This window comes from Sander lucioperca, chromosome 11 (genome assembly GCF_008315115.2).
Source record: "Sander lucioperca isolate FBNREF2018 chromosome 11, SLUC_FBN_1.2, whole genome shotgun sequence".
In the NCBI taxonomy this organism is placed as follows: Eukaryota; Metazoa; Chordata; class Actinopteri; order Perciformes; family Percidae; genus Sander; species Sander lucioperca.
In genome coordinates this window covers 21,943,245-21,965,456 of record NC_050183.1, presented here as the reverse complement: position 1 = coordinate 21,965,456, position 22,212 = coordinate 21,943,245, and the positions used below count along the sequence as shown (strand labels likewise).

General features: G+C 40.5%; 1 long non-coding RNA gene across 2 annotated transcripts in view; it reads left to right on the top strand.

Moving 5' to 3' along the window:
* The first annotated feature begins 1,040 nt into the window (after positions 1-1,040).
* The window catches only part of LOC116039145, a 33,329-nt gene continuing 12,157 nt past the window's right edge, over positions 1,041-22,212 (top strand). The window contains exons 1-3 of one of the 2 annotated variants that reach the window (XR_004102263.2): positions 7,741-7,788; positions 8,015-8,048; positions 17,404-17,529. This is a non-coding gene — a long non-coding RNA (uncharacterized LOC116039145). Of the gene's footprint in view, positions 1,550-7,740; positions 7,789-8,014; positions 8,049-17,403; positions 17,530-22,212 lie in introns of those variants that run through there. The other variant, XR_004102264.2, reaches the window with a different exon arrangement.

The window sequence follows — 22,212 nt, the reverse complement described above, 5'->3', positions numbered from 1 at the left end:
CAGAGTTTAACCTGTAGTGTAAAACTAAACACTACGTGAATGGGGCACAGCAGAAAGACGGAGCAGAGCGACGCTGCTTGTTCACTTCGCATCAGGTGTTAAAACCAACTGTACCAAAACACCAAATTAGATTACTATTTAACGCAACAATGAGATGTTTTTAACCGGTAATGAAACTCAAAACCAGTCTCAATTTAATACTAATGCCGTCAGACGGCCGCGCGGACGGACAGCAGTCAGAGCTCCGGCTCTCTGCCCGTCAGCAGCGGCTTCTCGCTGCTGCAGCCGGTCCCCCAGAGCAGCATGATCACCGAGAGTGTCCGGTACAGCCTGAACCCTGCAAATGGAGATCCCGTTTGAAGGTGACGTGCTTGATTTTGACTGAATGTCCCAATTTGAGTAACTTCTGATTGGGTCGGTCGACCCATCTCGGGACCAGGCCGGCTGTTGCCGACTGGCCAAATGCTTAATATTTATTATTATTAATATTATTATTATTATTATTATTATTATAACCATAGTGAAATCGTGCAAGCGATAAAAACCCATCCTCTGCGCTGTTGGCCTGTAAAGACAATTTATTTATATTAAAAAAAAAAAAATCTGACCGGCCCACATTAAAAAAAAAGGTCCGGCCCCTCTGGCATTTGCCAGAGTTGCCAGATGGCCCATCCGCCCCTGCATAACAGCTAGCATTCGAATAATGAATGCTGATTGATCAGTGAAGGACTGATTACGACCAGAGATCCCGCTTGATGGCATTCGAAGTGGAACCAGAATGTCAGAGTGAATATTTCGGCGTGGTCTTTAAAACATTAGCAAACCTCTTTCTAGCACGTGTATAGACAGGGAGAGCCTAACCTGTCAGCTGTGTTGTCGATGCCTCGAGAGAAAAAAGGAAGCGACTGAGAGCTTGCCGTAAAGCAGTATCTCTGGCCGTATATGAGTATGACGTCATTGACATTTTAAAAGGCTTTTTAGAACAAAAAAACGACTTAAAAAAAATCCAACACCCAGCAGTGTGTATTTTCTTAGCCTCCCCTTTCGAATGCAACATTCAAATTACTAGACAAAAAAATATATCCTTAGAAAAGTGGATTTTGAGGGTTATAGCTCCATAGACCATAGACCATCATTCATTCTGCACTCGCCCGTGAGCGCCCCCTAATGGAACCAGAGTGGAACTGCAACCAGTTCAGAAGCCGGAAGTATCCCGAGAGTGGAACTTCTCCCCGTATTAGAAATTCTCTGGTGTACATGGTTTTAATTGAGAGACCCCTAGCGGCAGTAAATTACATACATTGTACGTTTAACGGTAGTTTCACCTGTGCTTTTGGCATGTAAAACGTATTTTATGTGATTGGTAGTTTGTAGTTAGCTACAGTCAGTGTCTCAGTGCAATGCGGTTTGGAAACAGTAACAGCAGAAACGTTTGTGACAGTCAACAAAAGTGCTTCGCGGTCGTGTCATTCGTATTTATCCCCGCTAACTGACTAGCTGGCTTCGCAGTTGCGAGATAGCTAATCCAAAAGTCTGCGGACACCGGGCGGTGAGTAATGTCACATGTATTCAACTTTATAGCTAAATTAAACGTAGCTACGTGTAGACAGCATGTTGGGCATAAATATGTTAGAAAGCAGCATTCAGGTAATTTCACTAACAGTAAGGTTTGCTAGCCAGCTAACGTTAGCTAATGTAAACCAAGTTAACATTTTATGGAATAAAATGTGAAAAGGATATGTGTCAGGATGGAAACAAATCATAATTATATTTACTGTATTGTAAATAATGTGCTAGTAACATTAAAGTATTTTAGATTAGAAACCTACAAAGGCTAGGCTCAATACAATGTCTATTTTCTTGTTTCATGGTTGTTATGGGCATTTCTGACCGCTATCTTCCTGTTGTCGCCAAGCAACACTGACGTTACTAATGCACATCAGCTGTGGTTGTTTCAAGGGAAGTAATGTGTTCTGGTTTGTGTTTGAATTTGACAAGTAATGTAGAGATTTTCACATTAAGTTGTAAGTAAACTGTAAGGTACTGTAGAGAGGTTTCTGTTTGAACTTCCATCATCAGTGCATCATAGGTCAGATATGTCAATGACAATACCTGTATTTTGTGATCTGAAATCTTTACAATTATTCACTCTGGAGCTAGCCTGACAAGCCAGACCCACAGATTACATTTGCTTCCACTAGGGTGCGTCTAGATTTCTAGGCTACTCTGGAGCATTTTCAAAGTGACATGAAATATATCAGTTTAGTGGAGATGGGATGGCATTTTTAGAATCTGCATCAGTGTGAACAAGGAGGAAAACAGTTGCAGAGTGCTGAGAACAGCTTGTTTCACTGGTGTGTATTGTGTCCAGGAACCACACTGTACAGGCTGTTTGTGTATGTGTTGGGGGGGTGTTGACAGTTGGGGGGGGGGGGGGGGGGAAAACACGTTCATAAAAGCAGCATTTAGCATTGTCACAACAACTGCTTAGGAAAAGCCAAGCCTCCATTAAACAAGGGCAATGATGCACTTCAAAGTCACAACCCCTCAGCACAGTGGCCCACCATCCAGCCAGCGGCCGCCTCTGCATAACTTACCGCCTGTGTTGTATACAGTTCCTGATACACAGCAGCATGAGAGAGTTTTTCTGAGTGATTTCCAGTGTGAAGTTATGGTGTTGATTAGCGCAGTGACAGGTGCCATGATTAAAATGGCCGATAGTAATAGTGCAGCATTCATGCATTGACAACTTTGCTCTGCATGGCTTTGTGAGTGGTGATGTATGACACCATTAGGGTAACCTCAGGGCCCTGGAGGACACTTATCTCCCTCGTCACGTCCTTCACACTTCCCATTCTCCCTCCAACAAAAGGACGCCTGCTCCCCAGTCTGCATGCTTATGAATTGTGTGTGTGTGTGTGTGTGTGTGTGTTTTGTGTGTTATGTCTGTGTATGTGTTTATTGTCCATCTCTGGTAGTGAACATGAATACTGGTTTATGTGTATCATGTTTCATTATGTCTGTGTATATGTTTCGATTCGTACATCAGTGTCAGGCTTAGGCTTTTTGAATATTGCAATGGAGGTGATAATACTGTAGAGCAACCTCATACAAAATAATATAGCTCACTAACACTGAGCACACTAGTTTAGTTTGCTAAGTATTTCATTGTAACTAATATTTTAATCCCCCCTTTTCTTCTGCATGCACCATGTCTTACTGAAACACATACTACAACAAAATAGTATTTGATATTCCAGTTCACAAAAGCTTATAATTAAATGTACTGTTCTATCTATAGTTTATAGTAAATAGTAGTAGTTCTCAGAAAAGACTGCAGGTGATGTGCCACTGCTTGACTACATTGTAGTTGCCCATGCAAAGGGGTTATGGCAAGAACTATATGGTTGTTTGGCAAGTAGCTGATACAGGCTCAATTTTTGCCATCATGCAACGCTTCCAGTGCTGTTGTGTTGGCCAATCAAATACGTCCAAGGCTACATTCCTGGCATATTCATTTGTAATGTAAATACCATATTTCTCTGTTTACCTTGTAATCGTTGTGACAGAGGATAAAATGATTGTTGCTGTGTAACTTCCACAACTTTTTGAGTTGTAAAATCCCTTCTCCTAGTCATAAAGAACTATGCATTGTTTCTGGGATTGTGTTTCATCGTGTGCATTTTCAGTCTAAACGGCTGGTAAGGCACAACAGACAGGTTTCTGTTTTCAACAACTCAGGTTGAGTCCCATGATGAGTCAAAATTGAGCACTGTATTAGTTGGAATCATTGTCATAATTAATATACTTCCCAAAATGCATCACGTGTATTTGTGCTTGTGGTGAGGTACAAAGATACAGTAACTGTAAACACCTCTTCATGCCCATGAGGCCTGTCTGTCGCGCTGGGCTGGGAAAATGTTTGTGAGAACACCTCTATAAACATGCACATCCTTGGGGGGGGTCAGCCAAACTGTCGCTGACACCTAATGCACCCCCCCACCCCCACCCCCCACCAACCACTGATACTGCAGTCATGTCAACGGAAGTGTAAGGCAATACCTAGTTTTCCTAACAAGTTGAATCCAGCCGGAGGCATCCTGGCATCCCGAAACTCCAAACACATGTCCCCTCCCTACTTCAAAAATACACACACCCTTATTTTTGGCGGCATGCAACCCCTTAATTATTTCAGTGGGCTGAATTTGAGACGATTGGGTTCTTAAGGTTTTGCGGAGGGCATGGAGTCAAGACACTGAGGAACAGCAAGAAAGAACCACCGAAGGCGAGAGGATATTTAAGGGAGGGCAGGGGGGTTGAGTTTTAGAGGATAGACGCGTACACTCACACAAGAACACACATATGTACAAACTGCTGTCCCTGTCTCTCTTGAGCCGTACGCTCCTGTCCTCGAGCCGCTACCCCACCACTGCTGATGAGAAAAACAGACACAAGTGCTAAGCTGTAATTTGAGGTGCTTACTACGGAGTGCCAGCTTCCTCAGTCATGGACGGTGGTTTCCAGGTTGTCTCAGCGTAGAGACAGGAGGCGAGGGTGCGATGGGGGGAATTTGAATGTGTTAAGAGTGTGTCCACACGGCTATTAGCAAATAAACTCCGGTGGGGGAAGCTAAGATCAAATTTAGTGCCCTCTAAAGGCCAGGGGTCTCATTTATAAAACTGTGTGTAGGATCTTTACTAAAAGTGTACGTACGCCCAAATGCCAAAAATGGCGTAGGCCAAAAATAATTCAGATTTAAAAAACCGTGCGTACGCACATCTGTAAGCAATGTTCCCTTTATAAATCACAGATTACCCACAAGTGTGGGTACGTGAATCAGCCTCTTATCCCGCCCTGTACACGCCCATTTTTAACCATAAATGGTCAATGCAAAGCACCTCATGAATGCTGATCAGTCTATGAATGACACTGGCAGTTGTTCTTTCGTTACGCCGAATCATGAAGACTGGTGGTGAAAAAGCACAAAACTTCTCAGACGTTCAGGAATTGCTGCAAATTTAATTATAATTTTGGCCTGTTGTCGCACAGTGTAGGGAAACCTGATCTATAGACTACCTATATTAATAATACCGTCCAAAATGGCAGGCATTACGGCACTCGGGGACAGCTTCGATATACCAGACCTATAGGATAAGATTTAACAGAACTATATATTATATCAAAACAAGCCTCAGTGATAAAGTTGAAGATTATAGCCTATATAATATTTATATAAAACACTTAGCTGTCTGCCATTTACCGCTGGAAACAGCCGGTTGCCCCCAGAGTAGCAAGGACCTGTATTTGGACCGGGATGGCACGGTTCCGGTGAGTTGCCCTCTCTACTGGACCCAATTCAGTACATAGATCCAAGAGCTCAGCTTTAGGGAATTTAAATCGGCATATTAGCCAGTCATCGTCGTGGTCCCTGAAGTCTCTTTCTCTCCTGATTCTTTCATTGGCGTAGTCCTCCTGCAGGGCCAGCAGTGCCATCATGCAGCATTACACACAGGGGTCACCGCAGTATTTATATGTTTACAACAATTTGTGATTGTTAACACCTTGCCAAAATCACAGCATCAACTAGTGGTATCCCCTACCCCGAGATACAATCTGAAGATGAAAGTCTAATAGGCAAACACACTTTTCTTCATGCAGGTTTGGTAACGAACAGTATTAAAGTTCGGACCGACAACATAGAGGACATAGAGTGTAACGATTGAGCGAGAGCTTAACTTATTTTCAGACTTTGACATTTGATAATATATGTACAGTATTAAAGACAGATATTTAGTTATTTACACTGTGTTCTGCCGTTATCTAATGCTAGGGTATTTGATGCTATCCTGTATTCCGTGCAGTCGGGCGATCTACTACTACGCTCCGTAGTGGACAATGTGACGGTGAGACAGCGCCGATTAAATATTAACAATTTTTTTTTGAGTTGGATTTTACAAGGTGTTTATGGAACAATTATCACTCAGTAAAAGTGCAAATAACACTGCTGGATTTAATCTTCATGATAAAGTGGATGATATGGAGTGAAAAAATGTGCGTGAGTAGGCCCGCGCGATATTGGAAAAAAACTGACATTGCGATATTTTTTTCATGCGATATATATTGCGATATGAAAAAAGACAAATTTTTACAAGATGACATAAATAGCTCTATTTGGAAATAATAAATCATTCTCGACTACTGGGGTGATTTTGTAGGGGAGTGCATCTACATAGGAAATAAAAATGAAAAAGGAACTTTTCTTATGTGAACCATTCTTTGTTGAACTTTAATGCTTTACAAACACCAAAGCAAGTAAGCGCTGTGACTACTCTTCTGAAGTGATTTTGGAGAGGGAAATTAGATGGTTAAGTGCACTGGTTGACTGGCATGACACCATTGTATTCATATAATGCTATCAATCCAGGCTAAAGTGAATGATAGTAATAATGCATGCATGTTGCTTCCTCTAAATTTCAGGTTGTGGTCGACTAGCGGGGCCTGCTTGTTTGTTCATCAACATTGATTGTGATTGGTGGTTTGCTGTGCATGCAGAGCCTGCATGTCACGCGCTAGCAACAAACTGTGTATCCAAGAACACTTATTGTATTGTATTATATAATGTAAATTACGTTATATCAGAAACAGACTGCTGTTGTAGGTTAGTGTTACGTTTCCAGCGTCGCGGCTCCGAACTGTAACGTTAGTTGGGGCAGACGCCTTGTTTCTTTAGGCTAACTATATTAGCTTTAGCCTGGCTGGTAGCAGCTTTATGCGGTGAAAAATGTAGGGCTGCCCCCTCTTAGTCGATTAGTCGACTAATCGGTCGTTTTGGTCTTAGTCAACTAAGATTTCTTTAGTCGATTAGTCATGTTGTATGCTTTTTTCATGCTGAATGACTTATTTCCAAGAAATGTACGAGCACCTCTCTGGTAAACACAAGAATTAAAGTGGTGCTTTTGCATGACTCTTTGCAGAGAAACATGCAGATTACAGATCTGTTGATTAAATCAACTAATCGATTAGTCGATACAATTGAATGAGTGTTAGTCGACTACGAATTCCTTCATTCGAGCACAGCCCTAGAAAAATGGCCGGGAGACTGTAGTGGAAGTTTTTCTCGTTAGCAGCAGGAGTGCGTATCAAAAACACCAGATGAAACAAATAAGGACTATTTGAGGATTAAACCAAAGTTTGGTCTTTGAGTATTTATTTACATTTGCAAATGCAGGAAGCACACGGTTCACAAAAGGCACGCAGCTCTGGTGTGAAAGGTCTCTTCAACGAATAACAAAAAGCACACAGTATATATGCATCTCCAGTGAGATAGAAAAGGCATGCCCCTCTTTCTAAACATGACTCACACATTTCTTACAATCAAACATAGTCAGACATTCAGGAGCCACTTCACTTCTTCCCCTCTGTACCACTTTCTACCCCAGAGTTTAGACATCCCTTTATCTCAACTATGTGAGAAGTCTCAACTATCCAGGCAGAAATAACAGACAGTTTAAGGTGACCTTGTAGTCCCTATCTGTTCAGCGTACATATTACGTTCCCAGACTTGGTGACTCTTACTTTCAATATGTGAGAATAAGAGAAGAAAAAAACCTTCATCATTGCGAGACAAATTAAAACAGAAATAAGACAAAAATATAAAGAATCATGCTTAAACATAATTTTTTCCACTACAAGACGTTGTGATAACATTGCATTAATCAGGTGATTTATTTTGTCTTTGCAGCGAACATAAAACACTGACTGCTGTAGCTGTCAGCAGCAGCTGCCACGGTACTTTTCAACACACAAACACATGAACATGGCTATTAGATGTTTTGACGTTAGAAATATTGTGAAATCTGACATAAGGAGCAAAAAACTGTTGTAAAATATATCTTGTAAAATGTAACTAAATCTTTTAAGATGTTATTATATCTAAATAATTGTAATCTAAGATAGGACTAGAATGATCTGCATTTAATTTGTTGTTGATGGCACTCTTGTTATTTGATTACAGACACCTGTTGTGGGCCTATGAAGATGGTTGTGTGGTAAGTAATGTAATGGAACAGCATGCATGTAATTAGAGTAATGATGCATTGACATGTAGTTTGGTGCCAAAATGTAGGCAATGAATGTGAACCATGTTCAGGGTATCAGGCCTGTATTACAAATTTCAATTACAAAATGATGTCCAAATTTAGCCACAGTTAGGTTGTCAGGTGTGCAATGGATTTTAAAATGTCATTTAAGTTATCAAAACACAGCTTTTTCTTATATTTCTTATGTATGTCTAATAATTGTTTTATTGGTTCATGTTCTGACATGCAACAATCCACGTGGCCCAGATTACAACCCATATAACATCAGTAACATGTAATACCACACTGAACCATTAAGACATTATACATTTCCTTTTATTAAATTACCATTTCTATAAAAGAAATAGGTATTACGGTTCAACAAGTCCCTCTTAGTCTAATAAACATTGTGCAGAACTTATCAGTGCTAGAGGTGCAGATCAATAGAGACCGAATGAGAGTAATAGCTTTCACCTTAAAACACACATATTCCAATTAAGCCCAGTTTTCAAACAGACACTTGGCATTTTGAGAGCTACTGTTGGGTGCATCGGTGGTTAAATATAAACATCCAAACTGAATCACTGATTATTTGAGACAATTTTTAGAGAGCCGAATTAAGAGCTCAAACTGAACCGAGGAAGAACAGATAAATGATATCCAGCTAGTTTAATCTTCAGAAAGGCCATGTTTCCTTCTCCCTACATTTGTGCTTCGCGTAGTATCAAAGTTTAGAAGTTAGTTGTACAAATGACCTACAGAGATTGTGGCTCCAAAATGGCAAGTCTAAAAGGAACAACTCCGATAAATCATGGAGCGAAACTTGAGTACGGGGCTGTTGTAGGAGATTTATCGGCAGCTGTATTTTTCTAGTGTCAACTGATGTTCCATAAGACTTAGCCAGCGTCTTACATTGCTTCCACTCATGCTCTCTCCCCACCAACACATACCCAAACACACACACACACACACGCACGCACGCACACACACACACACGCACGCACACACACACACACACACACACACACACACACACACACACACACACACACACACACACACACACACACACACACACACACACACACACAAACTTACACTTCTCCACTCTATCAACAGTGGGCCAGCATTTAAATTTGAGAGCTATTCCTGTGAGACTGTTAAACACGACAGATTGAGATGAGTGGCAAACCTCTACTGCTAGCATTAGCCCACTTATCTTATTAGTGGGGCAGCTCTAACACATTTGATACCCCCTCGGCTACTGCTGCTGCTGGCCTCAGGGAACTGTGGCAATGGCTTCAAAGACCAGATCTGGCGTCCTGGTGGCTCAGCATGCTGAGATGCATACCACAACCATGTCAGTTTAAATTCAGTCCATGGCAGTTGCTCCACGTCTTACTGTCACTCTATCTTTCAAATGACTAGTCAATGAAAACTATTTGATGAACAACAAGTTCCAAAGAAGTTTTAATAGATTAGGGAGAATGCAAAATATAAGCTAAGCTTATTTTTTATGAAACAAAAATAGCGGAACAAAAGTCAAACTGTCTCTCAGGGACTACCTGGATTATTGCTCAGCCTGGAAAATGATAATCACCACTTAAAACACTGATTTCTTAGCTCTTTACAATTTCTTTATTCTAGTGCACTACCTTGTGCAATGCCCAGATAAATACATATTTGTGTTGCATTAATGTAGTGATTAATCTATACAGAGCTTACATGTTTTTATACTACAAAAAACTAATTATCTATGGTTGAGCACTACAGTAAAGGATTTGCTCAGTATTCATGTTACTGTAATTGCTAATAAGATAACGGACAGACGAATACACAAGACAGTCCTATAATATGTTTCTGTGACGTCACATCATTGAGAACACAGAGGACTGGAGAGGCAGCTTCAACCTTTCACTTATATCTTTTACACAGTGAAGCCTCCTGCTACATGAATGAGAGCTACAAAGGTCTTACACTCACTGACAGTCAGCGTTTCTTAAACTATGGCTGGTGACCCCAGGATGGGTCACAGGCCTATTTCTGGTCAGAACACACATAACAAGCCTACAAGTTGTTTTTCACACATGTGGGTTGCAGGGTTAGATCTCATTTCTTCGAGTTGTGTGCTAAACGTTTTACAACTTTATTCAACCAAGAAGGATCCTAACTAAGTTTAAAAGCCTTTTCTACAGGACAATCCTGGTCACAATAGCAGCATCATATAGAACATATAACGTCAGTCAGTAAGTCTATAAAATGCAAAAAATAGTCTCTTGTAATTTCAAGTTACCAAAGTGAAATCTTCAAAATGCTGTTTTTGACCAACCACCAATCCAAAACCGGAATATATTTAATTGACCGTCATGTAAGACAAAGAGCAGCAGAAAATCCTCACATTTGCAAAGCTGGAACTAGCAGATATTTGGCATATTTGCTTGAAAAATGACAGAACAGATTAATCGATTATTAAAATAGCTGTTGATTAATCTTTCTACTAATTGTTGCAGCAAATTGTTGCAAACATTTTATTTGTATGTTAACATTATTTAATCAGAAGAGGATACAAAAAAATTGGGTATGATCAGAAGGATAATGTAAAATTGATAAAATAATAGTAAAAAATGAAAGAAAAAGAACCTTTGCTGTCTTGGTTTTTTGATGGTAAGAAAAAGGCATATTCTTGAATTGAAGTGGTGAATGGTATAAGCTTTGTTCTTATATCAGATAAAATGCTTTTAAAATATTTTGTACACTACGAAATATATCGAACTTTGTAAAATTAACATGCAAACAAATATTTAAGCTTTAGATACTTTTTACTGCACTTCAGTAACACTATTAGGAATGACATTTTCAACTGGTGTGTGTGTCTCTTTTTGAAATGACCCGCTTCACTGGATCGGTGTGATTGACGAGTAAGTTGCGTAGTGGTAATGATACGGTGTAAATGAGTCTCTGCATGTTACTGTTAAGTAGCAACACATAGGTCTAACCTTTAGCTGCTCACTGAAAACTGAGCTGAGGAGAGCTGCTTTGATGATTTGAACCCCCCTGCTTATGCATCAAGAATACACAAACGCACACAGCTGCAGCCCAGGCAGAGCCACACACAAAACCAGGCAAATACTTATTTTGCAACCTGGTGTAAAGTATACCGCACCTTGACTGCTGTCGTCCCTGCTAAGCCTCTTGGGTAGCAGGAAACAGCCTGTGATCTTTCTCAGATCCCTTTCTGTTGGTCCTTTGGGTGACAGGTGAAGGATAGTCAACAGTTTTCTTTTTCCTTTCTTCTATTTAGTTTCTCCAACTCTCTCGCTCTCTCTGTCACGCACGCACGCATAGTTACACAATCCTCCCCATCAACACCCCTGGTGTAGAAATCGCTTACCAAGACTCTTTGCTATTCTTAAAGGAGGCGTGTGAACATGTTGGGTGGGCAGACAGGCACTTCACTGCTCACCTGCCTTTCTTTAGCACACTCTTCACTCTTTCTTTCTCACACTTTCTTTTTGCCTCCAGTCACTCTTTCTCTCAACCACACACACACAATCACACACACACACAGCCCCACACACAGACACTTGTCACCATAAAACAGGTTGTGTTGTCAAGTTGCCTGTCACCATGCTTGTTCCTCTATGCCATATATGAGCTCTTTCAGCTGTTCCTCATAGTTGAACCACAATTACCCCCCCTCCCACACACACACACACACACACACACGTACGCACGCACAGACAACTACACACAGTTTGCACTTTCTGTCTCGCTCTTTCTCACTGCTCCCCTTTCACTATCAGCTCACTGACTGCAACCCAATCCGTGCAGCAGGAGAGTCATTCACTCAGTCTGTCAGTGTCTAAGTGTCACTAAGTGAGTTCACAGCATTTCTTCTGTGTGTGCTGCTATGCTTGCATGCATATAACTGCACATTCAGTGCTTATCTTTTAATATTTTCAAATTTTAACTCTTGTAGTGAACAGTGATTAACAATATGAATGTGTTTTTATTAGTTTTTATATCAGATAGCACAATCTCCCGTTTAAATGCCAAAGTCATAAACCAAGAATAAACTAAAGGAGATGGTTTTCACCCTAAATCAAAAGATGGGCACTGGAGCTAGTGGTATGCAAGTAATCTGACATGAGAAAAACAGTACAAATGTTTCAGCCGTATATGGAAACAAAACTTTGTCTGGCATAATTATCTCCTATTTTATGTAATCTATCATCTTTGCCCCTTGAATTCGAACTCAGTGCTAAAAATAAATTGAAACATTTTAATGAAAAAAACATAGAATATCTGAATGGGCCTCAGTCAGGAGGTACGGATATTATACTGTATCAAATGATTAAATGAGTTTTGAAATAAAGCACTGTTCTCCTGAATTACTTACTCCCCTGATCTGTGCATTGGGCATCTCATGTCATCAATGTGTAGCCTCAGTAATAGCATATCTCATCCTAAAAGGTTCTGGTAAGGGACACCCAAAAACAAAACAAACAACAGAAAAAGATGAAGAAGAAAAAGGAAGATTCGGCTCCAGATTGACAAAATTAATTTGCTGTAAAATTTTAAATCCATGAGGTGTAGCATTAAATGAGTTACCTGGGCATCTTGGTGTGGCAAAAAAGAAACCATTGGCCTCAGTCAGGAGCTTAGCATTTTTGCTTTCGGACACGTGCGCTTGTACAGTAACATTCACTCCTCTCGGACACAACAGATGACTTTATATAATGTTTTAGCCTGCTGCTGTTTTAGGACGAAGAGTTTGTCATGATTCAGTGATGTCAAATACCAATAACAGCCTATGTACAGGTTTTGGTTATTCAATTAAAGACATCTGTCAAGGGTTGAATTTCAGGTCTCACATTGACTGAGCTTTGGGTGCAGCACCTGACTGATGCAGTAACAGACTTTGATATGAGCTACCATTTCATTAGAGAAGGTACTAATGGTTCGAAATGGTGACCATCCTATTAAGAATAAATCTTGTCAACATTAATGCAAACTACGTAAACGTTACATATCAAGGTCAAATCTTTCCCACAGAAGTCTTTCAAATGTTTGTGTCACTCACTGTCCAAGTATTCTGGCTGTATGCTATAACAATCACAAAAGTATGTGATTTTTGTATTTAAAAAAGGCTCATCCATGTACACTAGCAATTCATTCAGTATATTATATCTGACAAATGTTTGTGTGGGCGATTTAGAGTCTAAATTGCCCCTTTAGGTAACTTGCAATACATGCATGTGTTTTAAATTACCATTTCACCAGGATGTGAACACTATTGCCAATCCATAACATTGTGAGTTGAGTATATTGGCATTTTCTGTATTCACTTGAAGTAAATTGTGTTGTTCTACAAGTTGCTGGTGCCAGTGAAAGCTTTATGCAGGTAAATGGGCAGTGATGAGCGTATTTGTCAACACATGCAGTCTCCTACCGCTGCAAACAGCAACACTTCATGGCACAGCCAGAGTTCCGTCTAACTAAGCACAATACAGTCGTGGAAAGCATTAAAATCCCCCCAACTCACTCCATCACCATTTCCAAAGTGATCTGATGGAGATATTACCTAAATGGCTGGCAAGCTGTGGGCTGCTAACTAAATGCTAATATGTGTCAGAGCCTGGGTGAGGATTTATGGCTCACCATCTGCTCACCAGCATACAGTACAATGTTAGCTTACAATGTTAGCTTTGATCAAGACCTCCTTGTTCATTCCTCCTAATCACTCATCTGAGTAGGAATTAGCACCAAGTTCTTTCTCTTTTCACCTAATCATGTTCTCTGCTGCACGTTGCTCATTTGAATAGTAATTAATTTGCATTCTGGGGCCTGAATATTAGTTTCTTAAAGCATACGTGATAGCACAATTAAAAACAATGTTTTCTGATTCGTAAGATGATTAGGGGGCTTGCAAATGAATAGTCATTAAACAGTGAGGCCCTTCTTTCATTAAATTAATAAAAACAGCTTCTGCGTTGCTTCTTGTGTTCCTCATTAATTCAGCTACTTTTTAGCACTTTCAGTAACCACTGAGATAAACTTATTCACAATTTATATGGCACACTTTGTCTTTGAAAACATTGTGAAAAATGTCATTTAGGGTGAGCTTCTCTCTGTACTTATTGCTCAACTATTGTGTGACATTTAATAGAAGCCACATAATGAACTAACCATTTGCTAGAGATCTATATGGATCTGTGAGGGAAAATAGTGAACTTTGTGAAGAATTCCATCCAATCCATCTGTCCAAACAAGTTTATTCTAGCATTTGTCTTCCTAGGAAAACCTCCAGGCCTAGAGCATGCCTAATGCCATTTGATGAAACAGTAAAGATTCTCCATATCTTTTCAACAGTAAAAGGCTAATTGCTGTGCTGCAGTCAGATTTACGTCCTCCCCATTCTCCTTTATGCGCCAGGCATCTGTAAGCCCTCACGCTGCCAGTCTCCGAAGGGGTGTATGTTATGATCCCATGTCAGCGAAATCAATCCTTATCAATTTTAAAGTTCAGATTTTTATTTCATGGCTTTCAAGGGAGCGCCTCTCAAGCGAAAATGACTATTCCAGCTCTTCTTTTTTTTCTGCCCCCACCTCCCTTCCCATCTGCGTCCATATTGATTGTCTGTGTGTGCGGCTCCTCTGCGATTTTTGCCCCATGGCGGTCCCTGGACTGTTGTAAGCAAGTGCCTGAAGACATAGCTAAGTTAAATAATGCTAACTACAGCCCATGATCTGTCTCAATGCTGCTTTCCGGTATTAACAAGTTCTGGTTATTGTCATGTTTCCATAGCGTCTGGGAAGAGACCAACAAAGGTCAAATGAGATACTAGGGACAATCACCCTTTGCTTTATAAAGGATGAATGAACTTTTTTTTTTTTTTTTTTTTTATGTATATTTATCGCAAATGTATTTATTACTTTATTTCCTCATTGTCAGGCAAGAATATTTGTCACAGATTTAAGGATTGTTCTCAGTCCATGGGCCCGGGAACTAGTGAGGTCCAGACAAGGGGTACTCTAAAGCTCACGTACGGAGTCGCGAGCCACCTTCACCCCAAGCCTTTCCAAGCCGACCTAGAGCCAGTCGCGGCGCACCGCCACAGATGAAATGCGGTCAGACGAGGGGATCGTCCTATACAGAGCAGCTGTCCCTGACCCACCAACTTAAATCCCCCTGGCAGACTGTGTGGACTGCCACCCATTGAGTAGTGTAAAAATATTTTCGGTCATTATACAACTGTGGTGGGCTGCATTTTACCGCATTTGACTGTTAATGTGGTCGAAATCATCACTGAAACCCACGCCAATGGATTTTCTGATTGCCAGATTGTCTATATGAAGAAAAAGGGTTAAATAAGGAACAAATAGTCAAATTCTTCTTATTGAACAGCCAATTCCAATTTAAATAGAAAAAATCTGATTCAGGTACAGCTCTAGGTACCATGTAGGCCTACATGCAGTGTAGCATCAGCTCAAATTTGAATCAGAGCCTTAAATCCCAGTGTTAATCACAGCTTATTTTTTGTCTCATTTTTACTGGGATTGAATACCAAATCCTTTATAGGTATATGTAAAGTAAAGCTACATTTACTTTGCCCATATTATCTTGACCTGCTTTCAGTACAAAAACAAAGAAATAGTTCCTGATAGTGCCAAGTCTAAGCATTTACTGGCAGCCAACAAAGTTTACCCCCTCGGTTTCTTTGACTCTTTTCCTTTTACAACTTGTGTCAGGTAAACATTGAAGTGCTGAAGATTGTTATCCACATTGTGTGTGAGCATGAGTGTGTATGTGCGCATGTGTGTGTGTACTGTACAAGGGATAGCTGTGAGGCCTCCAAACAGTAAACTAATGGTTCAGTGCTAAATGCCCACTAAGTGGGTGGGACAAGGATGGCCTGACCCCGCTGGCCTTCCCACCAGTCCCCTCTAACAGCTTGGCCTCGGGGTCAGCTCAATTTCCCCACTGCTGAGTGGTCATTACGGAGCACGGCTTTGATAAATGCTCACGGCTGCTGCTGCTCCTGCTGGCTTGAAGCACTGCACATCTCCCAGGCGCAGAAATCTCCACTGTGCAGTCATACAGACAGAAAGGAGGGAGAAGAAATAGGGGGGGGGAGGGCAAAAGCAGAGAAAAGAAAAGGCAAAGAATCAGGAAGATGAAAGTAAGGGAGTGGACCAACAAGAATGAGATAGGAAGAAGGCCAACTAAAACTGGACCCAAAACCCAACGTGATGTGTCTGCACACAGATGTTGCCTAGCAACCTGATGATCTGTGTCCGCTCACATTTTCACTCAGACAGAAAAGGTACAAAGAGAAAGATGGAAGAGGCAGTGAGGGTAGAGGAGGAAAAACAAATCAGATGAAGATTGTTACAGACCCTAGCGACTGCCCCAATCTCTCCCTCTGTGGCTCTCTCTGTCTTACTTTCACTGAGACAATGTTGATGAAAACCTCTGAATGCAATCATCTCACATTCTCCAAATACGCTGAATGCTCCAAGGTGCTAGTTTGACAGTGCAGGGCGCTCAGGCAGATTTGCTCTGCTGATTTTCATGGCCTTTGTCCCACAATCTCAGTATGGCTTCATCTTTAAACCATTGCTGCCAGGTTGACAACAGCAGTTAATTTAAAACCATATACTGTACAATGACATACTGTAAAGTGTTGTAAATTCCCCCCAAAAGAGTTAAGCCTTTGTAAGACTATTTGTAAAGCACTCAGACTGAGGTACCCAGTTTTAAAATGAGTCTGCAGAATCATTAGCATTTTTCAATAGCAGCATATGAAGCTCATAGCGTGAGCACTAAGCAAAACACAGCACTTTTTCATAGGAACCTAAGGCAACGTTTAACCAAGGCTTTATGTAGCCCAGTGGTTGCCACTAAATTGTAAGCACAAAAGTAAATGATTCTGTTTTAAAGGGAGAGTTGAGAGGAGGAGGAAAGCACTGTGGCCACTGTGTTTAAAGTAGAAGGGGCCTTGCTCTCTCACCCAACCTTAACTTGCTCTGCAGGCCCTTAATAGTCTAATGAGACATCAGGACAAGGCACAAAGCAGCATAGTGACAGTTTTGACTCTTCCACTGCTGTGCCGGCAGAAAACTACTACTCTTATTCCTGCATTATCAATATTCTGACAATATTCTTAGAAATTTGTCCTAGCAAGTAAGGTTCTGAAAATGTAATTGACAGCTGACCTACAGAAAAACAAATCGGAACATATAAAGCCAGATGTTTGACAGTATATTGTATGCTATTTAAATAGATTATTTTGAAAAACACTTTTCTTTCTGCTTTTCTTCAGAATTCTTGCCCAAGGGGACTGCATGTTCCAGTCGTGACTCAAACTCTACGAGGTTAATTTGTGCCACCCTTATGAAAGACAGTGCCATGCCCACTGGAAACGTAAACCATGGCGATGCAAGGGAGAGTGAGTGTTTATGGTATTCTCTCTGTTTGTGTTTGCTAACCACAAAATAAGGTAGTTGATTACACACTCCTACAGAAACACACACACCAACACAATCAAGAGGGTCCCTTGAAGGCCCCATACTGTCCCACGATGAAAGTGAAGCAACCTAAAAAGACAAACTGAAGTTTGCACATAAACAAATTATGGGAGGCAGAAAAAAAAGGGAAAAAAAGATGGTTTAATCCAAATGTCTCAAACAAGCACCTTCTCGGCTTTGTCTTTTTGTCTTCTGTAGTCAGTCCCATGACTTGAATATCAATGTTGACTTTTTTGTCTCACCACTGATGATTCATAGTTGGCGATTGGATGGTTCTTACCAAAATGCTTGTAGTACCATTGTGTAGTGTGTACCATTGTACTGTTTATATCAGAGCCAGTGGTAAAACTTAAACCATTATCCATTACATTATAATAACATAGTACCATTTATAGAACAAGGCATGTGTACGTATGAGTGCAAGTATGATACATGCATGTGTGGGTGTATGAATGTGTGAATGTCTTAGAGCCTCAAAGAGATTGATGTGGTGCAGCGAGCTAAAGTAGTCTCACACCCCCCCAGCTGCTCTGTCTGAGACAGAGGCCTGCTGGTTCACTTACTGTCTGAAACTGAGCACAGATAAGGTTCGGCTATCACAAAATATTAAAGCTGTAGGTCTCCCTCATGGCTTTTGGTATATGAAACTATTGGTTTAATAATAGATTTTCTATCATTTGTATAACATAAAGGTAATATCTTGCCATTATTCAACATGCTGGACATAATACAACTATTAGCTTGATGACTCTGGAACCATGCCACTGCTGCACTGCACCCTCCTCGAGCATTTAAATGTCTTGTTTAGCCCAACTACTGTTTCAAATGATAGCAGCAGATTACAGTAGATGTAAAGATGTCCGTTTTTTTTCACTTCCACTGTAACACTTCCAAGATCATTACATTTCACAAGTTGTAAAGAATTATTTTGCTACGGTTAATGAGGCAAAGGCATTTGTAAACCATAAATGCTACAGTTTTTTGTGGCAGACATTATTTAGAAAACAGCACACAATTAATACCCTTCTCACACAGAGATAATCAGTGTTGGGAAGGATACTTTCAAAACGTATTCTGTTACAGAATACAGAATACATGCCCAAAAATGTCATTTGTAACGTATTCCGTTACGTTACTCAATCTGAGTAAAGTATTCTGAATACTTGGATTACTTCCACATTGAATTGCATTTTATAAGTGTAGGAATGCGTCCATCACATACAGCTTACTAAACAGGCCTATTCTGGTGTGTTCTTCTGTTCCAACTGGCTGAATGTGTACCTAAACAAGCAGATAGATTATTGGATTTGTAGTCCCGAACTGCATACTACAAAAATCTAACCGCAGTCTAAGCTACCACGAGCTAATTTTAGCGTTTAACGTTAGCTAACATGTCAAACGGGGCTAGTCAGTCTTTCAACGGCTCTGGGGCTAGTAAATCAGCACGTAGGAGAATGTAAAGTCACACGTCAACTACAAAATAGCAAGGTGACAAATAAAACTACAGCAGACGACTACCCTTGGCTAATTAACAAAAACAACTTACTTTAAGATGCTTCTTCAGGTTGGAGGTGGAGTAATTTGGACGCTGAAAGGAAGTTGGTTGCTGGCAAGCAGAGGTTGCGCTCCGCAGTTATATTTCGTTCTCCCTTCTCTTTCTTTAATGTGAAATGCTGTTTGAATTTCCAAGATAGAAACACATTCCTGCCCTGGCTCTCTTGTGCCGGTTCCGGCTCCATCTCTACCTCTATCAGTGATCACGCAAATAGCTCATTTTTTCGTTTTCATATTGGGGCTTCTGGGAAATGCATGGATTTGCGAGAGTGAATAAACTTGTGAAACAGAGAAGTATCGTCATGTAATCCATTGATTTCAACAATGTAACTGTATTCTAAATACCAACTATTTAAACTGTAACGGAATACAGTTACTCATAATTTGTATTCTGAATACGTAACGCCGATACATGTATTCCGTTACTCCCCAACACTGGAGATAATGACTACACATATTACTAATACTGTAATAAATTCATTGCAGTTTTCCTACATATCTGGAATAATTATTAAACATACATTTTTTTTAAAGGTTTTGTCAATGCATTTGACAGAAATTTGCTTGAAAAACTAATTGAAGTACTCTGATAGCATCTTGTATATAACGTTTCTACATCCCAAGCCGCATTTCCAACATCCACGCCATATGAGTAAATACAACCCAGATGTTGGACATTGTTAACACATTTTTTTTTTGTACAGTATTTGCAATCGCGTGTAAATTTACAGACTCACTCAAACACACATTAACAACTACACAGACTCTGAAAACAAACACTCTCAGACATGAAAACTAAACCAGAAGTACCTAAGCACTAGCTCATCATCTTTGAACTCAGAGAGTTAAAAGACTTTGTAGCCGAAGAGTGGTATGTTTAGTACACATGTGACATCTGTTTGTTTTGTCAGAAATGAACTGGATGCTTTGGAGCAAGCAGCTGTTATTTTGACACCTTTTCTGCATGTTCACCAGCCTCTCAAATGTGGGTTTTCTCCCCCGTCTTTCTTCCCCCGTCACATTCTCAGTATACTCTCTATGACTACTAAACCCTGGGAGAGAGCTAACATGGCTAATGGGTTGTATCTACAGAGCTGGTTAAATTAGCTAGCTAGATAGTGTCTCAAACTGCAGTGTTTATAGTCTGATTTTGTATGGCGTATAGGCTGCCGTCTGTCAATAATGTAAAATATTGAATAATTAGGTAGCATGCATTGCATTGTCCTTTTTGAGACACCCGGTTTTAAATGTACACTATATGGCCAAAGTATGTAGACACCTGAACATTTTAGACATATGTGATTGCTGAACATTTACTGTAATTTCAAAACCATTTGCATTAATAACACCAAACTCCATTCTTTTGCAAAGGCTTTTCACAAGATTGAGGAACATGTCTGGCTGCAGGGATTTGCTCCCTTTCATCCACAAGAGCATTATTAGTGAGGCCAGGCACTGATGTTGGGTGATAAGACCTGGCGTGCAATCAGCATTCACATTCATCCCACAGGTGTTGGATGGGGTTGAGGACATGGCCCCAGACCAAAAAATACAATATGTGGACATGGGTGATTATGGTGTATATGTGTAATGGAGAGAGGCTTCACTGATGTCACCTCAGATGACTCTGCTCCTCCAGACCTCCAGGTGTGTGTGTCTAAAACATATGCACAACGCTAGGTGACAAATAGTCTAAGGTGCAAATGGCTAAGTAAATCATACCCGGAGTAAAAAAACTAAACAAAACATTAATTAGTTTTTGCAACTGTTACTATACATATATACATTTACAATGTTATCATTGTCTCTTAAAGAATAGTGTATGGCCAAAATATTGTTTACCTATGTGTTTTAGTCTGTGGGAAGGGAGACTATAAGGCTATCGTGGATAGTCTTCCCCCTTCAGCCCCCAGTTTGCCTGTTCTTCTATTTGTTGCATTATTTTGATGAATACAGATTATGTCACATTGGATACATTCCAACACTTTGTTTACATCTAGTCAGAGAAAAAAACTTATTGTTTTAGTTTTGTAAGCTGTAACAGTATAGGATTAGGCTGGCTTGCCATTAAATTGTCTGGAAATTAAACTGTGACAGCTGAGCTAGAATAAAAGACATTCATTGTTCTGTTATCATACAGCGTGTACACATTAGGGTGTCAGAGAATGTCAGTATATTTGTCAGTGTGTCCGTTTGTCAGCAGGGACAAGTGTGTTTGCATGTGTTAGATACTGTGTCTGAAATGAGAGAAACAGAAAGCTGGAGGGAGGGGGACGGAGGCGGGTCTGCAAAGGTAACAGATTGGCTGTGAAATATTGTGGAGTCTGCCAGTTGCCCCATGATGTATTGGGAATCACTCGTTCGCTAATTACCTTAAATTAACAGTAGAGTTGGGTGTGACAGTTCACGTAACTGTTTTTTCTGCTGCTACAGATGAATGGGCTGGGGGAGTTGATGCCAGGACGCTGTTGACAATCGAATTCTCCTTCAAACTCCTTCCAATCAATTTCTCTCTCTCTCTCTCTCTCTCTCTCTCTCTCTCTCTCTCTCTCTCTCTCTCTCTCCCTCCACATATTAGCAGAGAAGAGACGGGCCAGTGAGCATGTGACGAGGTTCAGAGATTTCTGTCACTGATTCAGCTTTGAGATTAGTAGTTTGATGATATCTTTGTTTATGAATTAGCATCGTCATTGCCTTCATGAAGTGTGAATTGAAGATGGTTCTTTAATCATGTGTGATCCACCATCCACTTACATTCTGGCGACACAAATAGGCTGGATGAGCCCGGGGCTCACTGTTGCCGTGCCACAGCTTCAGCATGTCTGTATTTCTGTGGAGTTTACGCCCTCATACACATTCATGAATATACATTTATGTTGCTGTGTACATGTCTGTTAGATCACCGTGTATGAGCATGAGCCAGAAGTCAGCATATAGGCCTATGTTTGCAAACACACACAAAACACACACCCACATAGTACATTATCTCCAGCCCCCGCCTAAAGAGAGCTCAGGGAGGATTTGTGGGTCTGTGGAAAGGACCAAGAAAA